Source organism: Prenolepis imparis, unplaced genomic scaffold (genome assembly GCF_030444845.1).
Source record: "Prenolepis imparis isolate NDT839.2.m4 unplaced genomic scaffold, iyPreImpa1.0 SCAF_13, whole genome shotgun sequence".
NCBI classification, from domain to species: domain Eukaryota; kingdom Metazoa; phylum Arthropoda; class Insecta; order Hymenoptera; family Formicidae; genus Prenolepis; species Prenolepis imparis.
Window position 1 is genome coordinate 1,599,403 of NW_028141171.1, and position 26,498 is coordinate 1,625,900.

The window sequence follows — 26,498 nt, forward strand, 5'->3', positions numbered from 1 at the left end:
CCGGATCTTCAAATTTCATGCCAAACGCGTATTTTTCTCGCAAAATCTTCATGCTGATTCTATTTAAATGGCCAAGTCTTCTATGCCATATTAAAGTATTGTCACTTTTACAACTATACGCGGTATTAAGTGATTGCGCTAATTTGTATATATTGTCTATTGGCTTAGCCACTGCCAACATTTCACCGTCAGCGTTTAATATATCACAAGTATGTTCGTCAAATTTTACGACATAATCTCTTTCAGTTATTTTTCGGACTGATAACAAATTCACACCGAGTTCGGGAACATATAGCACGTCCTGTATATTAATATCACGAATTTGATTATTCACTAGTCCCGATATCGTTATTGTGCCTTTACCTTTCACACACAACCGTTTGTTGTCCGCAACAATCACGTTTGATGCACTAAGTGTTTCCAAAAAGGTGAATAATTCCCTATTCGGTGACATATGTGCCGATGCTGCCGAATCTATTATCCAATTTGAGTCTTTAATAGTTTGAAGGTTATGTGCTAAGAACGCTACTTTAACACTTGCGTCACTATTTTTCTTGTCAATTCGTTTCTTGTCTTTATCGTCTTTCTTTTTCTCGTTGCACTCACTAGATACATGACCTACTTTGCCACATGTCCAACAGGTTATGTTCTTCGATCGCACTTTCGGTTTTACTCCTCTTCCTTGTCGTTTCACGTGATAGGCCGCATCGGTATCCTTTGTTGATTTTGACTTAACGTAGCAGATTGATTCTTGCAGTAATTTTGTCTTTACTGAGTCACCAGTTATATTCATGCCGGAACTCTCTAGTGCCATTATCATTGGTTGGTACTGTTCGGGTAATCCCGTTAGTAAAACTGTTCCGAGCCACTCTTAATTAATTTCAAAACCAATGGCTGTTAACTGATGCGCGGTAGACATGATTTCGTTTACATATCTTTCCATAGACTCGCAATTTTCCAACCTTGTTGTGATTTTTCGAAGTAAACCCACCTTGCGAGTAAGACCTTTATCTTCAAATGCCGTCTCGAGATTCTTCCAAGCTTCTTGTGCCGTAGCTGCTTTCGCCACGTGAATGTAGAGTGACTCGTCTACGCTCAGAACTATTTTCGCCTTTGCCCTTACGATCTTTTCTACATTTTCCTCAGTTCCAAGAACTGATTTCCACAAGCCATCCAGACTTAATAAATTTTCCATGGCTATCTTCCATGTGGAATAGTTCTCCCTGCCTCTTAACTTCGCAATAGGAAGAAACGTACTCGTGCTCGCGTCGGTCATTTTTTTTTATTTTTATTTATTTTTTGCACGCACGAAAGTAAATCACTCGCGAATGGGCTAATACTGGGCCCATAACCAATGTTAGCTTTTTAGAATAAGCGTGCCCAACACAAATGACTACAACTGTTTGTTTTAGTAGAATGTATATTAATATTTTAATTCTTACATGCGACAAACTAAACAGACCGACAGACAGACGACACTCTTTCACAAAGACTGTTTTATTTTTGCGCCACGACCATAGAATACATGAAATTTCTAGATCGCATACCAATATTTATAGTTAGAGGTTTAATAGGATCCTTCTTTAATTTTTTGTATGTTAAAGAGTCATTTAACAGTGCATGCATTTTTTGCAAATAATCAACTTTGTCCAGAACAACAGTGGTCTGGCCTTTGTCCGCCCTGGTGACTATAATGTCAGGATTATCATAGCAGACATTGTCATGGATGATCTTGAAACACACTGCCTAGAAACCTTGAGTTTTCGAGTCCCCATGTACTACAGATATGTGGATGATATTTTCGCTATAATACCACGTACAAATGTAGAAGAATTACTAACTATTTTCAACAACTACCATGAGCGATTACGTTTCACATATGAAATTGAATATAACTCATCTATTAATTTTTTAAATACAACTATTATTCGTGACGATAACAAACTTAAAACCAATTGGTTTAGGAAACCTACTAGTTCTGGCAGATACATTAACTTTTTCTCTCATCATCCTTTCAATTACAAAGTTAACACCATTTACAATCTCGTCGATCACGCTATTTTGTTATCTGACAAACAATTTCATGATAAAAATATTGAAATAACAAAAGATATCTTACTAAACAATGGCTTTCCCAAACGAATCATTAAACGATTTATATCTAACAGAATTAATGTTCCAAAACAAAAAAACAACAACCATACAAATAATTTTAACAATAGCACAAGTAACGTTAGACAAGAAAAAACCCCATACATTTGCTTACCATACATTAAAGATGTTAGTGACGATATCGCACGATCGTTAAAAAACAATGGATTGAGAGTAGTCTACAAAGTACCAAAAAAATTGGATACAGTTATAAAATGCTGCAAAGATAATCTACCTACAGATCTTAAAACTAACGTAGTATACAAAATTGACTGCAAAAATTGCAGTGCCTCATACATTGGACAAACAAAAAGACACCTGCGCACACGAATAAAAGAACATTTTAATAATGTCAAATTGCACACGACAAATCATTCGGTTCTAAGTAAACATAAATCTGAATCCGGTCATGAATTTGATTGGGAAACTCCCAATATTTTGCATAGTGAAAAATATGTTAGAAAGAGAGAAATAGCAGAAATGTTTTTTATCAAAAAATTTAATAACACAATTAACCTACAGAAAGACACGGATAGCCTACCTAATATCTATGACAAAATAATACAGGTTGTTTAATATAGCTTAGTCGTTGTTTATATCATTTACCGACGATCCTTCACATGGATACGATGTGTTTCTCTTTTAATAATAATATATAAAACAATACTGCGTCCGATCCTATAATTAATGATAACGTATCTGTAAGTACTTTTATTTTCTAAGATTGAATTTGTTATTCTAAGACTGATCAATGCGGCGATCGAATTAATATATATATATGTAATTTCCAGTGTATCTCACTTGAAAAGGACCACAACCACATGGTCGAAACGTTGTGAGCTTAATAAAGCACTATTGCTAGTTTGGTCGAATACTTTACCATTTATTATTTTATATACTAGCGACTTGTAAAATAACGAATATTATTTAATTTATATTTTTAATTAAAATTTTGTTCATGTGAACTTATCTCCTAGATGGGTGGTTTTTGAATATACATTTTATATATTCATGCACTAAAATATTATAAGATGACGAAAAATTCAATAATTTAAAACTTTAACAGCTCCTTGCCATTATAGAGGAACGGCATATTTTTATGTAGAGTGTGACGTGACGTTTTTTAACGCCCGTCACAGGGCCGGCACGGTCCGGCCGAGGAAGGATCGAGAGAGAGGACGAATTTTGGGTCGGCGAGCGACGAACTTTTCTTCGTCGACTCGCTTTTAGTTAATTAAGTCCGATAGATTTACCGAGTGGAAGTGAGTGGTCAGAGTAGGCCCTGATGTATCGAAGGGAGCAGCCATCGTGGGATGGCGGAATTTGCAGCAAGAGTGGACGACCTGGGTGGAAGCGGTGCGCTCGGGGACGCCGGGTAACACGGAAAAGTAAGGTATTTATTGTCCATAAATAGAATAAATATGTAAGGGCCCGTTACTGCCGGATACGTTTTACAGCCTCGGATAGCGGACGGAATTAAGCGGAGGAGCCCATCAAAAGGTACCAACATCCCGAGACAGGGATGGCTGCTCCAGTGGGGCCGCCGGCCCCGTCCCGAGGAAAGCGGAACCGTCGGAGACTGATCACCTCTCGGCGGGTTCCCCCACAAGTCAACAGCAGTAGAGAAGGAGAGAAGCAATTATTCGGAACGTGCAGCGAGCAGCCACAATATCCGCACCAACATTCCGAAAAGTACCGAGAGCCGTTTCGAAAATACCGGGGCAACGAGGCCCACAAGGATCGACTATCGTCGACAGAGGATCCAGGATCGATTATAGGCGGCGCGCGCAGCGCCACCGACGCCGGCTACCGGCGTGCCGTGAGCCCAGAGTCGTACACTGTTCGACGAGACTGCGGCGTGCGAACCACGTGCGACACCGACGGACGACAAATTATTGTAAGGCCACCACTTCAAAGTCTCGGTAAGAGCGGACTCGGCGGGGACTCGCGTCTCCAGTAACACGGTTAAGATTGTTATCAAGGTCATTGTTAATTACTTTCGTTACCGAGCCCTCGGGAGTGTCCGAAACGCGAGGCCCGTACCGAGATTCGCTATTAAAGTAAGAACTGCGCAGCCTCTCTCTCTCTCCGTGGAGAGCCGTACCGAGTCGACAGTCCAGAATTTTGTGTATAACTGTTAGTTTAATTAATTATCGAGTTTCGTTTCTGATTGTCTTGTGTCGAGTATTTGAGTCTTGTAATTTGGGAAATGTCTTTCTCCCCCGCCTCCTCGATTGAAATATAATCCGGGATATGTTCCCCTCGGTAGCGATAAATATCGAACCATAATTGTGTGGTAACACCTCGAGTATCGAGGATCTACCGAGTCACGAGGCCGTAAATACATAATGTGAAACTGCAATCCATTTTCTAAAATGAAATATATTTATTTAACTTTTATTTAAATATGTCAGTGTGCCGATTTAATGACTCTCCTTCTCTCCGAAGCCCCGAGTACGATTCCACGCATTAAGAATCCCGCCCCTCTGCCAATTAAGAAACTGAGTTACCGAGCTTAAGCCGTCACTATCGTAGAAGTAATTATCGGGTTATTTTGAGTGGTGCGGCCTGACCGTACCTGGCGCCCAAGCAATCTGTCTAATTTTTTTTGTGTAGAGATACCGAGAAAAGTGACGAAGTTGCGCGGCACTGGAAGGAAAGTCCGTTGCAAGAGCATGAAATTATTGGGCATGTATCGTCAGTACAGTATTATTGAAAGCAGAAATTATAGGAAATACTAAATATATTTTTTTATTTATTTATATAAATACAATGTTTACTCTTTACTTTGTAATTATACTTTATTATAAAACAAATCACACAAATCCAGGACATGCGATATTTCAGAGCGCAAATTATGCTTTTATTATTATTCTCTAGTAGATAATAAAATAATAGTAATAGTTATTGTGTATATATATATATATATATATATATATATATATATATATATAGGGAAAAGTCGGATAAAACCGGGTAGGCGGGTCAAACCGGGTACCTCTATTTCTTCGTGATAGGTATTTTTATTTGTAACCAATTTGTGTTATTAGTTAAATTGACACCATTATTCTAAAATGAACCGTGTCCACATATACACGATACTTCTTTTTTGAGAGAAGTTTGAAGTTTTCGAAACAAAAGATTGATATCGGAGCAACAATCAAATCGTCATGGACTTTTTCCTCGTCTCTACAACAAAAGCATCTATTTTTATAAATGCAGAACTGAATTCTGGACATATTAAAAAATATAGATCGCATTAGTTTTCATCGTTTCTTTTACGTCGGAATATACAGCCGCCGTGTTTATTATTTTCTTCGTGGGGCAAAACCGAGTATCTACGTGTGGGGCAAAATCGGGTACAAAAAATATAGGATTAAAAAATTATAATAAATAATAAGAAAAAGAAGAAGACAGTTTATCTTTAGAAAAAAAAAGATGTAGTCTGCATCTTATGCAATAATTTGTACTCAACATCAATCGAAGGCTAGATACAGTGCGTTACATGCCAAGTGTGGGCCCACGAGTTCTGCAGCTATGTAGAACGAAATATTTGTTTTTATTTGTGATTTTTGTTTATAGAATACACAGAGAGAATTTTTTCTTAAGAATTTACCCTGAAAATCATGGTAATCGTGAGACAATATGGTATGGAAAGAATTTTAAAAAAATGTTTAATTTTACCATACTTTTAGTAAAATTAATCAAACATATTTTATATTTTATTGTGATAGATATTATGATAAACATTAATCAGAGAAATTCTCATAAAATTCTTTCCATACTATATTGTCCCACGATTACTATGATTTTTAGGATAAATTCTAAGAGAAAATTCTCTCTATACATTTTTGTATTGTATTATGATTTTAAAAAATCAAGATTTCGTAATTGCAAGGTGATTTACACGCTTTTGAATGAGTACCCGGTTTTACCCTACCAGTAGGACAAAACCGGGTATTTAGACTACTTCGAAAAATCTTGTTGGTTAAGCAAACATTTTTTTTCAGCAACTAGCCTTATTTTCTCATAGTTTAAGGTTTACTAACGGTCAGTAGATTTTTTTTGTCTTCTGATTTTTGTAGGAAGACAAATCCAAAAAAGTACCCGGTTTTGCCCCACTTTTCCCTATATATATTGTTGCGTCCGCAGGCCGGCTTCGATATCTCGAAGCGTACGTTACGCAAACTCTCGTTCTTACACAATACTCGCGCCGGAAATGATCACGCGTTTGATAATTTTAATGGACTTTAATAAAAGGAACAAGAACACAAATAATTCGAAGTAATACATTCGAAAAACGTCTGACTTGGCTGACAGCCGTATTCCAACTCAGCGCTTTCTTGTTTTAAACACAACCCCATGACAACACACTCGGAGATGAACTTCTCTAATATAAACTGTGTCCCAATACCAGTCGACGGAAAAACAACCACAAGGACGAGGACACAACAATATAATATATATACAGGGTGATTCAAAACAACCTGATGTCCTTGAAATGTCATATTCTTGAACGTATTCTGAGACGATTTTTCCTTTTGCAAAATTTTGTCCGAAGCTTAGTTTTTGAGTTATAATTGAAAAAAGTTAGCGAATTACGAGTCCGATACAACGGACAGGCAAGGACGGCGCAACGCGTCGCGAGACTAATATGGCCTCACACTTCCCTAGACAGTCAATATTATTGACACAAAATATTTGATATTGATTTTTTAAAGTTTATTGAATTATTATTGCAGTTTCTAAACAATATTTTACAATATTTTACAATATTTTACAATATTATTTATTATCTAAGAGAGCTATAACGTAACGCTGTAGACTAAAATATTCAAACGCGAGTTTTACATTAAGTAGCAAATAAACTAGAAATAGACGAATGAAAAACGAAGTAGTAATCGTAATTTGATTAAATATTCTTATCTTTAAGAAAATCGATGCATTTTTATTCCTTTATGGAGATCGTTCATCACGTAATACAAATGCGTCCATTTTTTGTGTGAGATATACAGGGTGTCCGGTAATAGTCGCATCAACCGTCGTGTGCAGGTAGAGCTAGTTAAACCGAGTAGAAAAGTCCTGTACCATTTTGCGATATTCTCAATAATAAGAGAGAAATAAATTCAAGAAAATCAGCCAATTCGCGCGATGATAAGCGTGCGGCGAGAAGAGACAGCCCACTCGGGGGTCCAAAGTTAGCGCTACTCGTATGAAGTTACTGTCTTTTGTAAAGCGCTCCTCCCCGCTTCATCGCGCGCTTAGCAACCGTGTAACATTATACTGTTTCTTTTCGCCGCATGCTTAGTAACGACATAAAACTGGGCTGTCTCTTCTCGCCGTCGTCACGCGAATTGGCTGATCTTTATTAATTAATATCTCTCTTATTATTGAGAATATCGCAAAATGGTAGAGGACTTTTCTACTCGGTTTAACTAGCTCTACCTGCACACGACGGTTGATGCGACTATTACCGGACACCCTGTATACATATATATGCACAAAGAATCTATTGGGGACATTTTCTGGAGCGTATATTTTGGAGACATTTCAATACTTTGGGGTCTGGTCTCAAAATTTTTAGCGGTCTTTTGCATACTTTAGGGTCATTTTTATTTTTGTGTCCTACGTATATTTTGAGACTTTAATTTATATGATTTTGATTACATAGTGGCGCTATCCAATAACATATGTCCTCAAACTATGCGTTGACTGTCTTTTATTTATATAGTAGATTTATGAATTCTATTTATTATTAAGAAAGAGAGAACTTGAAGAGAACATGAAAGAAAAAACTTATTAGATTGATAAAAACATATGTCCTCAAACTATGCGTTGACTGTCATAAATTCAATAAAAGAAATTAGCACTTAAATTGTTAAATATGTTTGAAAAACATTGAGATAAAACAATTATTTTACAAGTATAAAATATATACCTTAAAAATGTTGAGGCAAAATGTTTAATTTGAGAACATTTTCGTATATCGATTGTATAATTTGAGAACAGTCTCCAATCAATGTATCTATTCAAAAATCTCAAAATATAAAATCTACAAAATTATCAATATTTTTTTGTTTATTGCTTTATAAATTATTTCCAATTTTATTCAATTGGATGTTGTTTGTGAGATTTATAAGCATTAATTAAACAAATATAAGGAGGATGTCCCGAAATATATTTTGTGCGTAGATATATGCTAAATAAACTACCTATAATAACTTAATAAAAATATGCATAATATATATTGTACAGGGTGTCGTTTGCGTTTCATCTCTCGTGGGCAGGTAGAGTGAGATAAACCGTGTAGAAAAGGTTAGCTCTAGCGGAAATTAGCGTGTGGCGAGAAGAGAGACAGATCACTGCTACGCAACTACGACGCGAAGATCCAACGTTACGCACCGCTCGTACATAGTCGTTATTTGTAGAACATTCCTTTTGAAGTGTTATTGCGTCCTTAGCGCGATCGCATAATAATGGGTTGTCTCTTCTCATCGCGCACTAATACTCGCGCGAATTGGCTAATTATTTTAAATTAATTTTTCATTAATTATTGCGAAAATCGCAAAATAATATAAAATAGTCTTTTGTATTCAGATTAATTCGCTGTATCTATACACGAGAAGTGATACGGTTATTACCAGATATACATATACCAGATACCCTGTATATACATATGTAAATGAATACAGAGTGTCCGGTCATTCGCGTCTCATCTCTCGTAGGCAGATAGAATGAGTTAAATTGAGTAGAAAAATTCTCTATCATTTTGTAATTTTCGCAATAATTAATGAGAAAATAATTAATAATTAATAATAATAATAATAATTAACAAAGATCGATCAATTCATGCGAATTTAAGCGTGCAGCGAGAAAAGACCCACTAAACGAACGGCGAAAAGAAAGAGTCTAATGATACACGGATGCTAGGCGCGCGATGAAGCAAGGAGAAGCGCTCTAGTAAATAAGACAATAATTATGTACGAGCAACACATAATGCTGGACCCTCGAATAGGCTGTCTCTTCTCATCGCGCACTTGTAGTTGCGCGAATTGGCCGATTTATTTTAATTAATTACTCATTAATTATTGTGTTACGTCCAGACTCGTGGAAGGAAGAGTCAGCGGGAAGGCGTAACCAAACTTACCTCGAACGACGGCAGACTATCCGTCTGTTCAACCCGAACGAACGTTCTTAGGCCCAAATAGGTCAACGATCGGGAAGGTCGCTTTTATTCTATTTAAAGGGCAGTTCGGTCGGTGGCCTCTTTTCGGTAAAAGAACCTAATCTTTATTACGCGGGACGAGGCCTAGTGCGATCTCGGTTTATGGGAATGAGTGGGAACGGGTTATACACTCGGCCAAAAAAAAAACGGTACACTTGAAAAGTAGTAAAAAATTGCGAAAGTTCAAGAATTTATAACTCAACAAATAATTATGATATCGAGGTGTTTAAAAAACGAAAATAAAGCTTGAAGTCTGTAGTTTGAGAAAATTTTAGTGCCGATTACGTGGAATGATCAGTTTTGCAATGACAAATGATAGAATGTGAACCTGCAAAACTGATGAATAGAAGGTCCACTTTCCTGAATTGCACGGCATAAATCAGTTGACGTAGCTCAATGGGATAAAAAGCATGCAAAAATTTGAACTTTTCTCTTTAAAATGCGCTTTGGCGGAACTCGATACGATCATTTTTCGCTGAGTTATCGCAATTTGAAAAAAGTCGGTTTTTAAAGACAAATTGTGATTTAAAATGTGTATCTGCTATCTTTATCAATTCGAACTCTTGCAATTCTATTCAAGAATGTTGCATTGAATGCGGAGGTGTCCCGAAGCGAGCAAATTGTGCCGGGCACCTCGCGCAAACAAAGTTCGAGTAGGATATTCGCTGGGTTTTCGCCGGTAAGAGTTCAGCACTACTTCCTCGGGGATCGGAGGGTATCCATGAGGATTTCCTCGCGTATAAAAAGGAAAAAAGATAAAAAGAAAAAACAAACAAAAATACAGAGAAACGAAAAAAAAAAACATACACAGATGTGATTTTAAACAATGTGACTTTTTTCTTGTTTTTCCTTTTTTTTTACGTATTCATTTTTTTTCATTTTTACTTTTTTTTCTTTTTTTTCCTTTTTTTCCTTTTTTTTCCTTTTTTTACGGGGAAATCCTCATGGATACCCTCCGATCCCCGAGGAAGTAGTGCTGAATTCTTACCGGCGAAAACCCCGCGAATATCCTACTCGAACTTTATTTGCGCGAGGTGCCCGGCACAATTTGCTCGCTTCGGGACACCTCCGCATTCAATGCAACATTCTTGAATAGAATTGCAACGGTTCGAATTGATAAAGATAGCAGATACACATTTTAAATCACAATTTGTCCTTAAAAAACCGACTTTTTTCAAATTGCGATAACTCAGCGAAAAATGATCGTATCGAGTTCCGCCAAAGCGCATTTTAAAGAGAAAAGTTCAAATTTTTACGTGCTTTTTATCCCATTTAGCTACGTCAACTGATTTACGCCGTGCAATTCAGGAAAGTGGACCTTTTATTCATCAGTTTTGCAGGTTCACATTCTATCATTTGTCATTGCAAAACTGATCATTCCACGTAATCGGCACTAAAATTTTCTCAAACTATAGACTTCAAGCTTTATTTTCGTTTTTTAAACACCTCGATATCATAATTATTTGCTGAGTTATAAATTCTTAAATTTTCACAATTTTTTACTACTTTTCAAGTGTAGGCGGTTTTTTTTTGACCGAGTGTAGATTAACAGAAAACATTTATGTTATGATTATAAATTTATTTTTAATAATTCAGCAAACGGGAAAAGAAAAACATTTTTATATATAATGATAACAAGCCGACTTATTCATTAATGAAAGTGAGTGTGAGTGTGGATCGCGGGTGTTACAATTGGTACGGAGGTCATCAACCGTGACAGAGAGGGGGAGAAGTTGTTTAAATAAAAACTAGTGTCCCGGTTTGTTAGTACAATAATTTTAATATATACTTAATTTATATATAAAAATGTATGCATGTGTGTGTGAGTGAATGCGAGTGAGGATCATATTAGTTCGGTAATTTCGGCTGTGGAGAAGATCTTAAAAGGAGGTGTGCAGGGATGGCTAAAGGATATCTGCGCCTGGAAACATACCAGAGAACAATATTATTTCTATTTGTGGTTTCTAGTAATTGTCGCAAGGCCTCGTGGTCTACGGGGCCTGGACCAATTGTAAAAGCTCCCTCAGGGACTTCTCGTATCCCAGGGAGCTGATTTATTAGCCAAGCTCTAAATTGCTCGTATGTGAGCTTGTATGTGGGCGATTCCGATTCTTCAGAATCGTCGTCACCGATATCTATAGTCTCAAATTCCTCTGGATGTTCCCGATTTTCAGAGGGCGTTGGGGAAGAGGGAGGAGAATCTTCAAGGTCGATTGTTAAGGGAGCTGGAGACAGAGATCTAAGTGGATCGTGGCGTTCGGGTGAAGCAGGAGGATGAAGGGGAGAAGGGCTCCGCGGAGAATCGGCTTTCACCGAGGAAACAGAGGGATGAGGGGAAGAGGCCCGCTAAGGTATAGCGGGTTCGGGAGGAAGAGGAGAAGGAGTTCACGGGGAGTTGGACGGTTCTGCAGAAGCAGGAGACGGAATGCGCGATGGCTCCGGCGAGGAAATCGGAGAGTAATGGGGAGTGTCAGGGTTTCTATTTCTGTTGTGCTTATTAATTTATGTCAATATGTTCGGTGATTAAGTGCTCTAACAGTTCCTGCGTTGGGCTATCGTCCGGGAATGAGTCGGCCGTAGCCCGAGCCACTTCTCGCCTCAGGCGTCGATTCCGACGATTTCGCGCACGCTTTGCTCCCGCTCTTAAAGTCCGCTTTCTTAAATCGTCCACTAAGAAAGGACGGACGATAAGAAAAATCGATCGAGGTTATGGAGTGCAATTTCAAAATATTTCTGGGAATACTTATCTTTTTCTATTCTGTCATTATTAGTTCTATTTCTTATTCTATGCGCGCGCGCGTTTGTATGATTATGGGGGGGAGAGAGAGAGGGGGGAAGGGGAGAGAGAGGGGGGAGAGAGAGGGAGGGAGAGAGAGAGGGAGGGGGAGAGAGAGAGAGGGGGGGAGAGGGAGAGAGAGAGAGAGAGAGAGAGAGAGAGAGAGAGAGAGAGAGAGAGAGAGAGAGAGAGAGAGAGAGAGAGAGAGAGAGAGAGAGAGAGAGAGAGAGAGAGAGAGAGAGAGAGAGAGAGAGAGAGAGAGAGAGAGAGAGAGAGAGAGAGAGAGAGAGAGAGAGAGAGAGAGAGGCTAGATAATGTTGAGTAGGGGAAAGATATAGGAAACGGTATCACGAATCTCTCTGTTATTACTGAAGATCCTGAGTGATCCTGGAACGGGTGAAATCACGAATCTCGTCGTTATTACGAGAGATCCTAAGTGATTTTCGAGGTGGACGAAACCGCGGATCTCGCCGTTATCACGGGAGATCCTGAGTGATCTTCGGGATGGACGAAATCACGGATCTCGCCGTTATCACGGGAAATTCTGAGTGATCTTATGGATGGACGAAATCACGGATCTCGCCGTTATCACGGGAGATCCTGAGTGATCTTCGGGGTGGCCGAAATCACGGATCTCGCCATTATCACGGGAGATCCTGAATGATCTTAGAGTGGAAGTGAGATGGAAGAGGGGAAGAAATCACGGATTGCTCCGCTATCACGGGGAATCTAAAGTGATTTCCAAAGTGAGGGGGTAAGGAGGAAGGGAGGAAAGACAGGTTTTTCTGAGAGTTAGAAGTAAGCAAGAATAGTAAATATATAAATAAAAGGGAGAAACAAGGGTAATTTAATTTAAGTCCCAGAATTATTTTCAAGTATAAGAGTGTAGATGTAGCACTCTTGATAAACTTACTACTTATGGGGTGCGCTGATAAAATGTTCAAACAGAGTTGCGTCGAGTCAAGCGCCTCAAGGTGGAGATCTGGCTTGTATATCCAATTCGCACTTGCTATTAGTCACTTTCTTTCAGTGATGCACTAAGTGCTCACACACACCAAACGAGCGTCAATGTTCGAAGATGAAGTCTAAGTTCGTGCGAGGCTTCAAAAAGGATCGAGTGTGTAAAAAAACTGAGCTTGCCCGAAAATTCGAAGTAAAAATGTGCTCTCTCGAGGGATGTCGCGGGTATATTAACCTCTTTGCTCCTCCTCTCCATTGGTCTGTTAACATTTCCCGACGAATAGGAAATTTTTCAATAACGCCCTTTGGGTCCCGGAGGCGTCTCTTTTAATTTTACAATTACTACGATTGGTTAGGGCCTTTTGTTTAGGCCTTTACGTTTCGACTAATGGTGAATTTGTTGCTATCAAGTGTGGTTGATATTTTTATTACTCTCTCGATCTTATCTTAGGCAGATATCGCGTAACGACAATCTGTCAGCCGAGAATTGTTTAGAATCGCTTATCGTTGTTAGTCTTTCTTCTAAAATTTTATTAGTCTTTCCAAGTGTTGGTTTCGTTTAGAGAACTGTCGACTAGTTTAACTTTTTAGAATATGATAAGTTACAGTTTGAATTTTGTGAGTTGATCTGTATGTATTCTTTTATTTTTACAATGAAGGTGTCTCGGAATATGTTTGCATTGTCTGCCAGATCGTCGGTTTATCTGCGCGACTGTGATATTTAAAATATCGCCTTGCGTTCTTCGAAAGAAAAGAATCGTGGAGTCCACAGGACGTAACAATTCTTTACTATTATTATTAAACTATCTTGGCATATGTTTTCCTCGCCTATCAGATCGTAGTTTATTTATGCGTCTGCGATATTTCGAATATCGCTTTGCGTTCTCCGAAAGAAAAGAATCGTGGAGTCCACAGGACGTAACAATTGCAAAAATCGCAAATGATAAAGGACTTTATTACTCGGTTTAATAGGTTAAACTACCTTCCCACGAGAGGTGAAACGAGAACAATCGGACACTCTTATACATATATACTCGTCAAAAAAATTATCGCAACACGTAATTAATATTAAAATTTAGCATAAATTTAAATAAGCATATCTCCGCGAAAAATTGTCGTATTTCAAAAATTTTTTTTTATTTTAAAGAGTAAAGTCTCTGCTTTAAGGAACTTTCGTTCGATTTTGATTTTATTTTCTCCCCCTTTCTCCATCCCTTTAAAAGGAGGAACGTGTTTTTTTTTCAAAAAATTGCATAGTTAAACGGATTCTATGGAGTGTACTAAATTTTTTTCGCAAATATCATCATAACTATCGTAAAATATATACTTTTCTCTACAAATTTAAAAAAAAATTGAATACCGTACGATTTTTTTTCGCGAAGTTACAGCATATCAAAGTTACCTATGCATTTTTGCCTATGTATTCAATTACCGCCAACATTAGCATTATCTGATGGGCACTACGGGGAAGTTGCTGGTCGGATTTTGCCCATCGTGTGTGTGTGTGTGTGTGTGTGTGTGTGTGTGTGTGTGTGTGTGTTGGGGCATGGATATATGTTCGTATTTAAAATTGTGTATTTCTGCCTCGTCTTTGGATGACCTTTTATGGGAAGATGGCTGCATGATTTTGAAAGACTACCAACCAATTTCCAGCAATTGGAAGCAGCCCTACATTGAATATGGTTCGAAATTCTGCAAGCCACAATTACAGCCTGCATTAATATGCGTGAGCGCCTGCAAGAGGTCATCCGAAGACGAGGCAGAAATATAAAATTTTAAATACGAACACATATATCCCTGGCGATGGGCAAAATCCGACCAGCAACTTCCCCGTAGTGCCCATCAAATAATGCTAAGGTTGGCGGTAATTGAATACATAGGCAAAAATGCATAGGTAACTTTGATATGCTGTAACTTCGCGAAAAAAAATCGTACGGTATTCAATTTTTTTAAAAATTTGTAGAGAAAAGTCTATATTTTACGATAGTTATATTTGCGAAAAAAATTTAGTACACTCCGTATAATTCGCCAAACTATGCAATTTTTTGAAAAAAAAAAACACGTCCCTCCTTTTAAAGGGATGGAGAAAGGGGGAAAAAATAAAATCAAAATCGAACGAAAGTTCCTTAAAGTAGAGACTTTACCCTTTAAAATAAAAAAAAATTTTTGAAATACGACAATTTTTCGCGGAGATACGCTTATTTGAATTTATGATAAATTTTGATATTAATTACGTGTTGCGATAATTTTTTTGACGAGTGTATATAGGCTGTTCAGTAATAACTGTACCACCTTTCGTACGGAGGTAGAGCAGGTAAACGGAAAAGAGTGGTTGCTCTAATTTCCGTAAATTTTAAGATATTTGGATACATTTTTTTACATAAATAGACTATTATTTAAAGATGTTTGATATTGAGTTTGGCGATGATCGGTGAAAGGATTCATTTTTTATAAAATTTTGAATTTTTAAAAAATGTGCATTTTTATTTCTCGCAAATTTTGAGATAGCACACTAATTTTTTTTTACATGAATAAAGTACCAATAGGATATTTGGTATTGAATTTAACAAGGATTGGTAAAAGAGTTCATTTTTTAAAAAGTTTTTATAAAATTTTTTAAAAAAATTTATGTGGTTATTTTATCTTCCATGAATTTTGAGATATCAGACAAATATTTTTACATAAATTTTTTTACATAAATAGAATATCATTAAAGGATGTTTGCTCTTTAATTTGACGAGGATCAGTAAAAGTGTTTTTTTTTTATAAAATTATCAATTTCAAAAATGTTTGTACATGCTTTAACATTCGTAAATTTTAAAATATTGAACTTATCGAACTTTTAAAAATATCATTAAAGAATGATTGATATTTAATTTGTGGAGAATTTTTAAAAAGGTTTATTTTTTATAAAATTTTTAATTATTTTAAAATTAAAAATTTTTTTTTGAAAGTCCTGAATAAAATATCCTTAAAGCATGATTGATATTAAATTTGTTGAGAATTGGTGAATTTCTTTTAATTGTAAATTGACGAATTATATAACATTCAAAACACATTAGCATAGAAATCTTTAAAACAATTTTTTTAAGAAAATATTTTGTAATTGTATATAGGGTTTGTTAGTAAAAAATGGGAAAAATTGTGCAAATAGAAATTTGCACATTGCTTCCTCACCATTTTATTTCGCTGATTAAGATGGTTTTTCAATTATGGCTTCCTCATAGAGGAAGCTTAACTTGCACATTGCCATAATTAAAAAAACAATTTAATTAGCGAAATAAAATGGTGAGGAAGCAATGTGCAAATTTCTATTTGCACAATTTTTTATATTTGCTTTATATTATCTTTTTTTATTAAACTTTTCAGAATATGAATAATTATTAAAATTTGTACAATTTTTTTTTATAAAATATTTCTGTAAATTATGATTCTACATAGGTTTGCAACTTCCAGCGTAAAAAGAGATATAATTATACGATTCTACATGGCTTTGCAATTTTCAGTGTGAAGGAAAGTTTTTTATTATATTATATAAAACTCTATATAGGTTTGCAATTTTAATTTTTCATTGGTACAAGTTTCACTTGGCGCAATTTTTTTTATATCATTATTTTTGTAGGATATATCTAAAAAATTAAAACAAATATTTTATACAACTTTTTGATAAAAATAATTTTTTTAGTTAGTACGATTCTACATGGGCTTGCAACTTGCAGCGTGAAGCGAGATTTATAATTATACGATTCTACATAGATTTGCAATGAGTAATTATCATACGATTCTACATGGGTTTGCAAAGAGTAATTTTTCACTGGTATGATTCTACATATATTTCCAATTATGATTCTACATGGGTTTGCAATGAATAATTTTTCATTGGTACGATTCTATATGGGTTTGCAATGTACGATTCTATATGGATTTGCAATGGGTAATTTTTCACTGGCGCGCGTGTACTTGGCGCCTTTATTGTACCTTTTTTGAAAAGGTAAGTTTTTAGGGATTATATCATTCTTTTTTGTAGTATGTTAACTTTTTTTGAAAAGGTAAATTTTTAGGGATTATATCTTTTTTTTGTAAAATATGCGTTAAATATCTTTATAATAAATAATAAATAAGCAAAGTACCCGCCACCACCCCCCGTCATATTTTATGGAAATACGACGGTCTTCTTTGCTTACTATGAATATCTTTCAAATTTCTTTTATTATTCTTATTCTAAATATTCTATATTCTAAAAATAACGAGTAATTATCAATGTGTCATTAGAAATATACAATTATTATTCGCAATCAATGCTTCTGGTCTATTGATGGATAATCGTTGCTGCTTATCTATCTGGTTCGTCATTAAATATGTAAATAAAACAGAAGAAGCAAATTATATAATTCTATTTTTAATAAAAGTAATAAAGGCAGATTATTAACGATCTAAATATTTTTTCATAGTTAATGAATATAAAATATAGAATATAGAATATAATTTACAATATTGCAAATACATTATGATACATTCTCTTATATGGGATTGATCAAAATACAATTATTAAATGATTAAATATTAATCACAAATTTAATCACAAATATAATCATTATCTTTTATCCTTCAAGATGTATTATTTATTAGCCATCTTTTGTAAAAATATTATACAAACATCTTTAGCACCTCTAGGCCACTGTCTTTTTTTAACTTGCGCATCATCAATTTCAATCCAATTATTAGATATTCCTTCTCTACATATACTTACATAATGACCTTCATCGATACACGAACCATGATGAAGTATAGCATTCATCCTCTTGTAACGATGCAGCCCCCCATCGTTCCCGGCATGCCTGCCGCCGGAAGTCTGCCGCCCGGCTATCATCCGCTGGGCAAAGAGCAGAGGCGCTTCGCGCCCTTTTAATATCCGCGATAACACGGCTCACGCAACGACCGCGTGCCGCCCGGTCAGCACAACGAGCGCGTCCGAGAGTCGCCGAAGGGAGCCGATGGCACCGACCGACCCGAGCGACGCCGAAACACGGCGATCCGAGAGCGGCGACACCGAGCGCAATAACAAATTACCGCGGATTAAAAACAACCCGAGCGACATGTACCGAAAATCCCCGAAGGCGGAGAAAAGCCGGTATATTTATTATCGGTTTCGTGCCGCAGCGACCCGCGCAAGTAAAGGGGCACGCGCATACGCGCGCTCCGCCGAGTCGCTCTCGGCAACCGCCTCGATATATCGAACGCTCGCGCGCTCTCTCTCTCTCGCGCGCGCCCTTTATATATATATGTATATATCTATCCCGCGAAATCTAAGCCGTGCACGAACGATTGTATATACCGCGACCCTCATGACAAATGTAAATAGCTCGCACTCTTGTAAGTACTATATGTATAACGAGCAAAAGAACGTAGAATAAATAATCTTTCTTTAAGGAGACCGAAAACTCGTTGTGCCTCAACCCAACGCGAACTCTGATCACGACGCGCTATCCGCGCGCGCCGTAAGAATAGTAATTGCCTCGCAAAGGGCTCGTTACAGTCTTATACAATTGTCCTGCTATTAATACTTCCCACACAGCATGTGGTATTGCAATAATATTACAGTGATATTACAATATTGCGGTAATATTAGAATAAGAATGAAATATTACGGAAATATTACTGAGATATTACAGTGCGATATATCACAATATAATATTTTGTAATATTTATATTATATTGCAGTGTGTGATATATAATTTTAAAATATTACTACAATATTTTGCAAATATTACCATGTAATATATTACACTGTAATATTATGCAATATCGTATAAATATCATAATGTAATATATCGCATACTGCAATTTTTGTGATATCAAAGAATGTTACGTTAACGTAATTTTGATATTGCATTTTTCACATATGCAATATATAAATTATTTTAGGAGTTATATTGTAATGTTATATATGTTATTTGTGTTTTTTTTTTTTTTGGTGAATATAGACTTATTAGTTGTTGGGACAGTACATAAGTTTAATTTGTGTGCTGCTTTTATTAATTTATCATTTTGTGATAAAAATATTATAAAACGAATAACAACTATTTCTCTTGTTAATGTTATTTCATTTTTAAATATTATATAATTTCCAGTACAATATTCACATGATTCATTATGTGACTGACACCAATGTAAAAACGTAGCATTTAATAAATCATTAAGATTATAACTTTTCTTCTTTAAATTATCAAGAGAAATCGAAATAGCGTTATTATTATTGACAATAATTTTTGTATTACCACACATGTTTTGCATCGCTTGGTAGATGTTATTTAATGTTGTATCTTTCTTATACAATCATATTTTTCACAAAGTGCCGTAAGAAAATCATACGCATTTCGTTTTATGATACTCGAAAAATATTCTCCTAAATATTGCCGTATTGCATATGTATTTAGATTAGACATTCCATTTTCATATCGATGCATCAATATACGTAAAACATCTGTTTTATCGCAATTAATCAACTGTTGTCTAATAAAATTTAAATGTAATAAACATTGCAACACTGTATTTGCATAACATGAAACTTTGTCTGTATTCTGAAAACCATGTATGACCCAAGCAGTACTTTGTTGAATTATTTGATCTTGATTGAACTTGATTGAACTTGATTTTTGAACAGAAGCAACTACTTTTGGTAACGCCCATAGAATATCTTTCATTTTACGATAGCATTCTTTTGACACAGTAATCATTTCTGATTTTGGATTGTGTATCTGTTTTAGACGATTATATTCAATAATAGCTTTTTCATTAACTTTTACCGCTGAAGGATCGTAGTTAATTAAATGTAATCCTTCTGGAGATGTTACTCGCGACAAAGCAACATAAATTTGGCCACAACTAAATATAGAGTTGCCAATATCCATAATAGCACTTTGCAAACTTAATCCTTGGCTTTTATGAATAGTGATGCCGTAACTTAAAAATAATAAAAATTGTTTTCTGATAACATACGCTCTATCCATCACCTGAAATTTAACACATACTCTTTCAATTTCATATTCTAAACCTGATGGTGTTATGTCCAGACTCAAGGAAGGAAGAGTCAAAAGGAAAGACGTAACTAAATTACTTCTCGAACAAACGCATGCGGCACGTCTGTTCGAATTGAACGAACGTCTGGGTCCAAATAGGTCAACGACCGCAAGGGTCGCTCTTATTCTATTTAAAGGGCCGTTCGCTCGGTGGTCCCTTTTCGGCAAGAGAATTTAATCTCTTTTGCGCAGGATGGGACCTTGTGTGATCTCGGTTTACGGAAATGAGTGGGAACGGATTATAAAATAACAGAAACCATTTACGTTACAATTATAAATTTATTTCTAATATAACGCAGCAAACGAAATTCTATACATAATGATAATATTAATAATAATCAGAGATGTTCGCTAATGAAAGTGTGAGTGTATGTGTATGGATCGCGGGTGATACATTAGTACGGTGGTCATCAATCGGGACAGAGAGGGGAATAAGTTATTGTTTAAATTTTAAGGTCCCGATTGGTAATTAAATTGTTTCATTAAATAATTAATAGAAATATAAGAACGTGTTCTTTTGTGTGAGGGTCATATTAGTTCGGTAATTTTGGCGGTGGAGGGGGGATAAGTTCGTAGGAGAAGGTGTGCAGGGACGGCTAGGGGATATCTGCGCCCGGGAACATACCAGGGGATGATGTTATTTCTATCTGTGGTCTCTAAAAATTCTCGTAAGGCCTCAGGGCCTGGACCAATTGTGAAAGCTCCCTCAGGGACTTCTCATATCCCTGGGAGCTGATTTATCAACCAAGCTCTAAATTGCTCGTATGAGAGCTTGGCGGGCGATTCTGATTCTTCGGAATCGTCGTCGCCGATATCTACTACTTCGAACTCCTCCGGATGTTCCCTATTTACAGAGGACGTTGGGGATGAGGGAGGAGAATCCTCGAGGATGATTGTTGAGGGAGCCGGAGGCGGAGATCTAGGTGGATCAGGGCGTTCGGGAGAAGCAGGGGGAAGAAAGGGAGAAGGGCTCCGCGGAGAATCAGCGTTTCCGGAGGAAACAGAGGAGTGAGGGGAAGAGGCCCGCTGAGGTATAGCGGGTTCGGGAGGAAAAGGAGAAGGAGTTCGCGGAGAGTCGAAAGGTTCTGCAGAAGCAGGGGAAGCGGGGGACGGAATCAGCGGGGGGTTTCTGTACGTTCGGGTGAAGAAATAGGAGAGACCGTAGGGTGATATGTATTGGTTGTGTCCGTGTGAGTCGGTGCATTAATATTATTTAAGGAGCCGAAGGTTTCGCCCGCAGCCAGACTCCGACCCAACGCTTTCCTCAACCGCCTATTACGCCGGTTTCGCGCCAATTTAGCCGCGGTTCGCGAGGGTCGTCTCCTTGAATTTTCCACTACGAGAGCGAACAATAAAATAACCGGACAAGGAGAGTTCTTACTGAAAAATAACTCTGGGAGTTCTTGTAAGAGATAAAAAAGGGATGTATATATATATTTATTTTTATATAATTTTGATATTTTAATTATTTAATAATTTAGTTAGTAATTTTATTACTTATTTGTTCGTTCAAGAGAGGGAGAGAGAGAGAGAGAGAGAGAGAGAGAGAGAGAGAGAGAGAGAGAGAGAGAGAGAGGGAAGAAATCACGGATTGCTCCGCTGTCGCGAGAAATCCAGAGTGATTTCGAGAGATAAGGAGATGGAAGAAATCACGGATTGCTCCGCTATCGCGGGAAATCCAGAGTGATTTTGAGATATAAGGAGATGAAAGAAATCACGGATTGCTCCGCTATCGCGGGGAATCCAGAGTGATTTCAAAAGAGAGAGAGAGGAGGTGGAAGAAATCACGGATTGCTCCGCTATCGCAGGAAATCCGGAGTGATTTCAAGAGAGAGAGAGAGAGAGAGAGAGAGATAAGGATGGAGGGAGGAAAGACTTTTTCAGAGTTAGAAGTAAACAAGGGTAATAAATTAATAAATAAAAAAAAAGGAAAGCAAATATAATTTAAATGATGTCCCAGAATTATTTTTAAGTATAGAGGTGGGAATATAGCACACTTGATAACTTACTTCTTATGGGGTGCGCTGATGGAATATTCGAAAAACGGAGTTGCGTCGAGTCAAGCGCCTCAAGGTGGAGATCTGGCTTGATCTGTATCCGGTTTTGTGCACTCACTATTGTTCACTGTCGCTGTCGCACTCACTCTCTGTTTTTATTTACACACAAAACGAGCGTCGAAATCTGCGTTTGAGCGAGGCCGAATTTTCAAATGAATCGTGTTCGAAAAGTCCGAAAAGGTCTAAGTATGAGGCCCGGGTAAGTCGTGTGCGGAAAATTATGCTCAAGAGTCCGGAGTAAAATCTGCTCCCTCGAGGGATGTCGCGGGTATATCAACCTTCTTGCTCCTCCTCTCCATTGGTTTATTAACATTTCCTGACGAATAGGAAATTTTTCAATGACGCCCTTTGGGTCCCGAAGGCGTCTCTTTTAATTTTACAATTACTACGATTGGTTAGGGCTTTTGTTTATGGCTCTAGGTTTCGACCAATGGAGAATTTGTTGTAGTCAAGAGGTTGATATTTTTATTACCTTCTTGAATTTATCTCAGGCAGATATCGCGTAACGACGATCTGTCAGGCGAGAATTGTTTAGGTTCGGTTATCGTTGTTAGTCTTTCTTCTAAATTTTTATTAGTTTTCGAGTATTGGTTTCGTTTAGAGAACTGTCGACTATAGTTTAACTTCTTAGAATATAATGAGTTATAGTTTGAATTTTATGAGTTGATCTGTTTGCTTCTCAAGTTCTGTATTTATTCTTTACTTTTACGATGGAACTGTCTCGGAATATGTTTGTCTCGCCTGTCAGATCGTCGGTTTATCTGTGCGTCTGCGATATTTAAAATATCGCCTTGCGTTCTCAGTAAGAAGAGAATCGTGGAGTCCACAGAATGTAACGATTCTTTACTATTATTATTAGATTATCTTGGCATATGTTTTCTTCGCCTATCAGATCGTAGTTTATGTGTGCGTCTGCGATATTTCGAATATCGCCTTGCGTTCTCCGAAAGAAAAGAATCGTGGAGTCCACAGGACGTAACAATGGTAAAAGAAGTTTAATTTTTTCTACATCATTAATAAACGTATCTTGTATAACTGAAATTACTTTAGCAATTGTACCGTTTACAAAATCCAAACTAGCATCGATATTACGTCGAATCATAACTTTTGCTCTAATTTTAATTACGATTTGTTTTGAAAGTATAGCTGTTTTAGAATTATCATCATCGTTATTTGACAATACTTTTAATACTTTCTTTTTTACATATGGAACACATTCAATGGTATCTTCAGCAATTAATAATATTTCTTTGAAAACAATGCGACTTAACATTGCATCATTAAGGACATCACACATATGACAAGTAGGTAATAAACAAACAGTGTCCGATGGTAAACTGTTAATAAAATCACATAATTAATTTAATCTAGATTTGAAAGAATCACTTTTGAAAGGTATTTTTTTACTCTCGAGAATTTTACAGTCAGAATTTGTCACTAAACCAATACGAATTCTCGATAATAACTCACGGTAAGAATTATCTCCTTTCTGGCGCATATTGATTGTCAATTCATCGTAGTCGAATAATGTAGTCCATAAATTAATAGCATTTAAAAAATCAAGATATTTAGCAACTTTTTCATTTAATAACTTGTAACGGCCGCTTTTCCCGATACGGCCGGACGTTGCTCAGTCGGGATCGCTAGGTTCGGGAAACGGTTTCGCGAAACACAAGACGGCGAGTTAATGCTTAAAATAAAGAACGTGATATATTTGCTTACTTTAGTGTGGTACAAATGCATAGAGCGTGTGTGTGTGGGTGTGTTCGCAGTCTCGCAGTATGTGTAATTGTGTAACAACAGTTCGTGTGAATTCGTGTTATAAATGTTCGTATTAATGTAGTATTTGTGTGAATCCGCGATATAATATTTCGTAACGAAATCATATGTTTCGGTCGCGTGTATGCACGGGGTTATTGCCCCAGGCCCGTGTTTATAGACAGTTTAAAGGGCCGAGCCTTTGAACTGTCTCGGTCGCGTGTTGATGTTGTCGCGCGAGCGGTGACGGCGCGTGAAGCGCGTGGCTTCGGTATGCGCGTTTTTATGCACGCTCTCTCGTGCCCGAGAGAGCGTTTGATATATCGAACGCGCGTCGCGTTATCCGCGCGTTTTGGTCGTTTACAATCGTATGGGGACGCGGGATTATTTTGCGGTTATTACCCAAGGATGTTATGGTTCCCCGGGGACGGTTGCCGGTGACGGGAACTCCCGTCCAAGGCAGGGAACTCCCTACCTCGAGGTATTGTCCGGTACCGTAATCCAAACGGAAGTGAGCGGTTTCGATAACTCTCGGTAGAGACCGGGCACTCCCGATCCCCTCGGTCGTTCGCTCGTGAATAGGATAGGTAGATAGGATCTGGCTAGGCGGCGGTGGTGAGAACGCTCACCGGAGGCAGAGTACACCCGACCCCCGTAACTCGCCGTTAGCTAGTTTCTGGTATCTGGTTCGGTTCTAGGAGTTGTACTAGCTCTTGAGCGGATCGGAAACTGGAGTGAGTCTTCTCGTCTGGAGCCGCTCTTTTTATATGGCTCCAGATCTCGATCGAGAGCCTGTTCAGCGAACTTCGTTCGCGCTCGGGATCGTTCGTGTTTCGATGCGACGCGAAGCGCGGAGCGGTATGCCGAATGACGGTTGGCATAATGGCCCTAACAATGTATAATTAAAATGTGGCGCATCGCGCCTGCTGCATTGCCCGACCGGTATTCGCCGGGCGCAGCCTTCCGGCGGTAATCGACCGGGTAACGGGGGTTTATATATATATGTATTGCTACAAACTGTATAAAAATAGGATCTTCATGTACAGGAGGTAATAGAAGCAAGTCTCCAAATAAAAGAATGTGTTTTTGACCAAACCAACCATCATCGCAATCATTAGAGTCAAATATTTCAAACAATCGAAGATGTATGTACATTAAAGTTAAATTAGATATCATTGACACTTCATCAATTACAAAAAGAATAGCATCTTTAAGTTCTGCTCGTAAAACTTTCAATACATGATCAAATAATTGTTTATACTTAGGAGTATGACCATGTTCAACGGGTAATTGAAGCAATCTATGAACTGTCAAACCATCTATATTAAATGCTGCTATACCAGTAAATGCTGCTACAGCAGTATCTTTGTTGAGATTTTGTTTTATCCAGCATTTAATAGTTTTGATTAAGAAACTTTTTCCAGTACCACCTTCTCCACTAACATATAATCGTAAAATCGAGTTATCTGATTCTACAGTATTGATAACTTTATCGAATACTCGTTTTTGATCCGTATTTAATTTTGCTATCATTTCAGATACATCAATTTCTCAAATTACTCACCAAGATCTTTGAAATTTTGCATTGCTTCACCAGCCTCTATATTTTGAACACCTATCGCATTTTTAGGATCATCCTGAGACTGCTGTTTTTGTAAATCGTCTAAGTATTGCTGAACTAACTGTTTTGCAGCTTCAAATGCTTTTTGCAATTCTTCTAATTTTTCATGATATTGCAATGCTTCTACAAGATGCAGTTTTACTTTGTAAAACGACTCAGCATAAGTATCACATTCATTTCTAAGATCCTCTAATTTTCTCCATGGTTTAAACATAAGCAATAACAAAAAGAAATAATTTTCCGGCTGTGTATTAACATCATATCTATAATGATTAATAAGATGTCCACGTTGTCGCCCCCCCCCCCCCCCGGTTTAAGATAATAACCATTACTTATTTTATAATATTCAATATTCTTATTTTTCGGTTTGATTTTCGAGATATACCATTGTGCAAATTCATAAAGAGACATTTTCTAGTTCATATGGTCTATATGGATAATGATTATCTATTAAATATGGATAAAATATATCTGCAGAATCAGCATCAAGAGCTTAAATTTGTTTGCGACTTTTTAAGTTTCTATATCGTTTTTGGTTAACATCTAACTTGAAAGTTGTATTTCGATCAGTTCCATATAAAGGAATACCTAACAATGTATCAGCAGCTTCCAAAGCTCCACATTCTCTATTATTCGTAAATCGCAAAGCAATATTCCAAAGATAACTCGCTAGTGATTTATTATTATTATTATTATTAGTCTTACTAAGGATAGCATCTGTTCGGGATCGTTCGCCCGATTGTTGGAGTCGGTGCACGAATTGCATCCGAAGCGATGTGGATGTGAACCGTCAGATTCACTGGAGGCAGGGGACAATAATTGACTGCCAGTATCGTCAATGATCACAATCACTTTTATTATAATAAATGTG

General features: G+C 37.1%; 1 pseudogene; it reads right to left on the bottom strand.

The window, feature by feature from the left end:
* Positions 1 to 5,627: 5,627 nt before the first annotated feature.
* Positions 5,628 to 25,841, bottom strand: LOC145944792 (ATP-dependent DNA helicase Pif1-like; annotated as a pseudogene).
* Between the last annotated feature and the right edge of the window lie 657 nt (positions 25,842 to 26,498).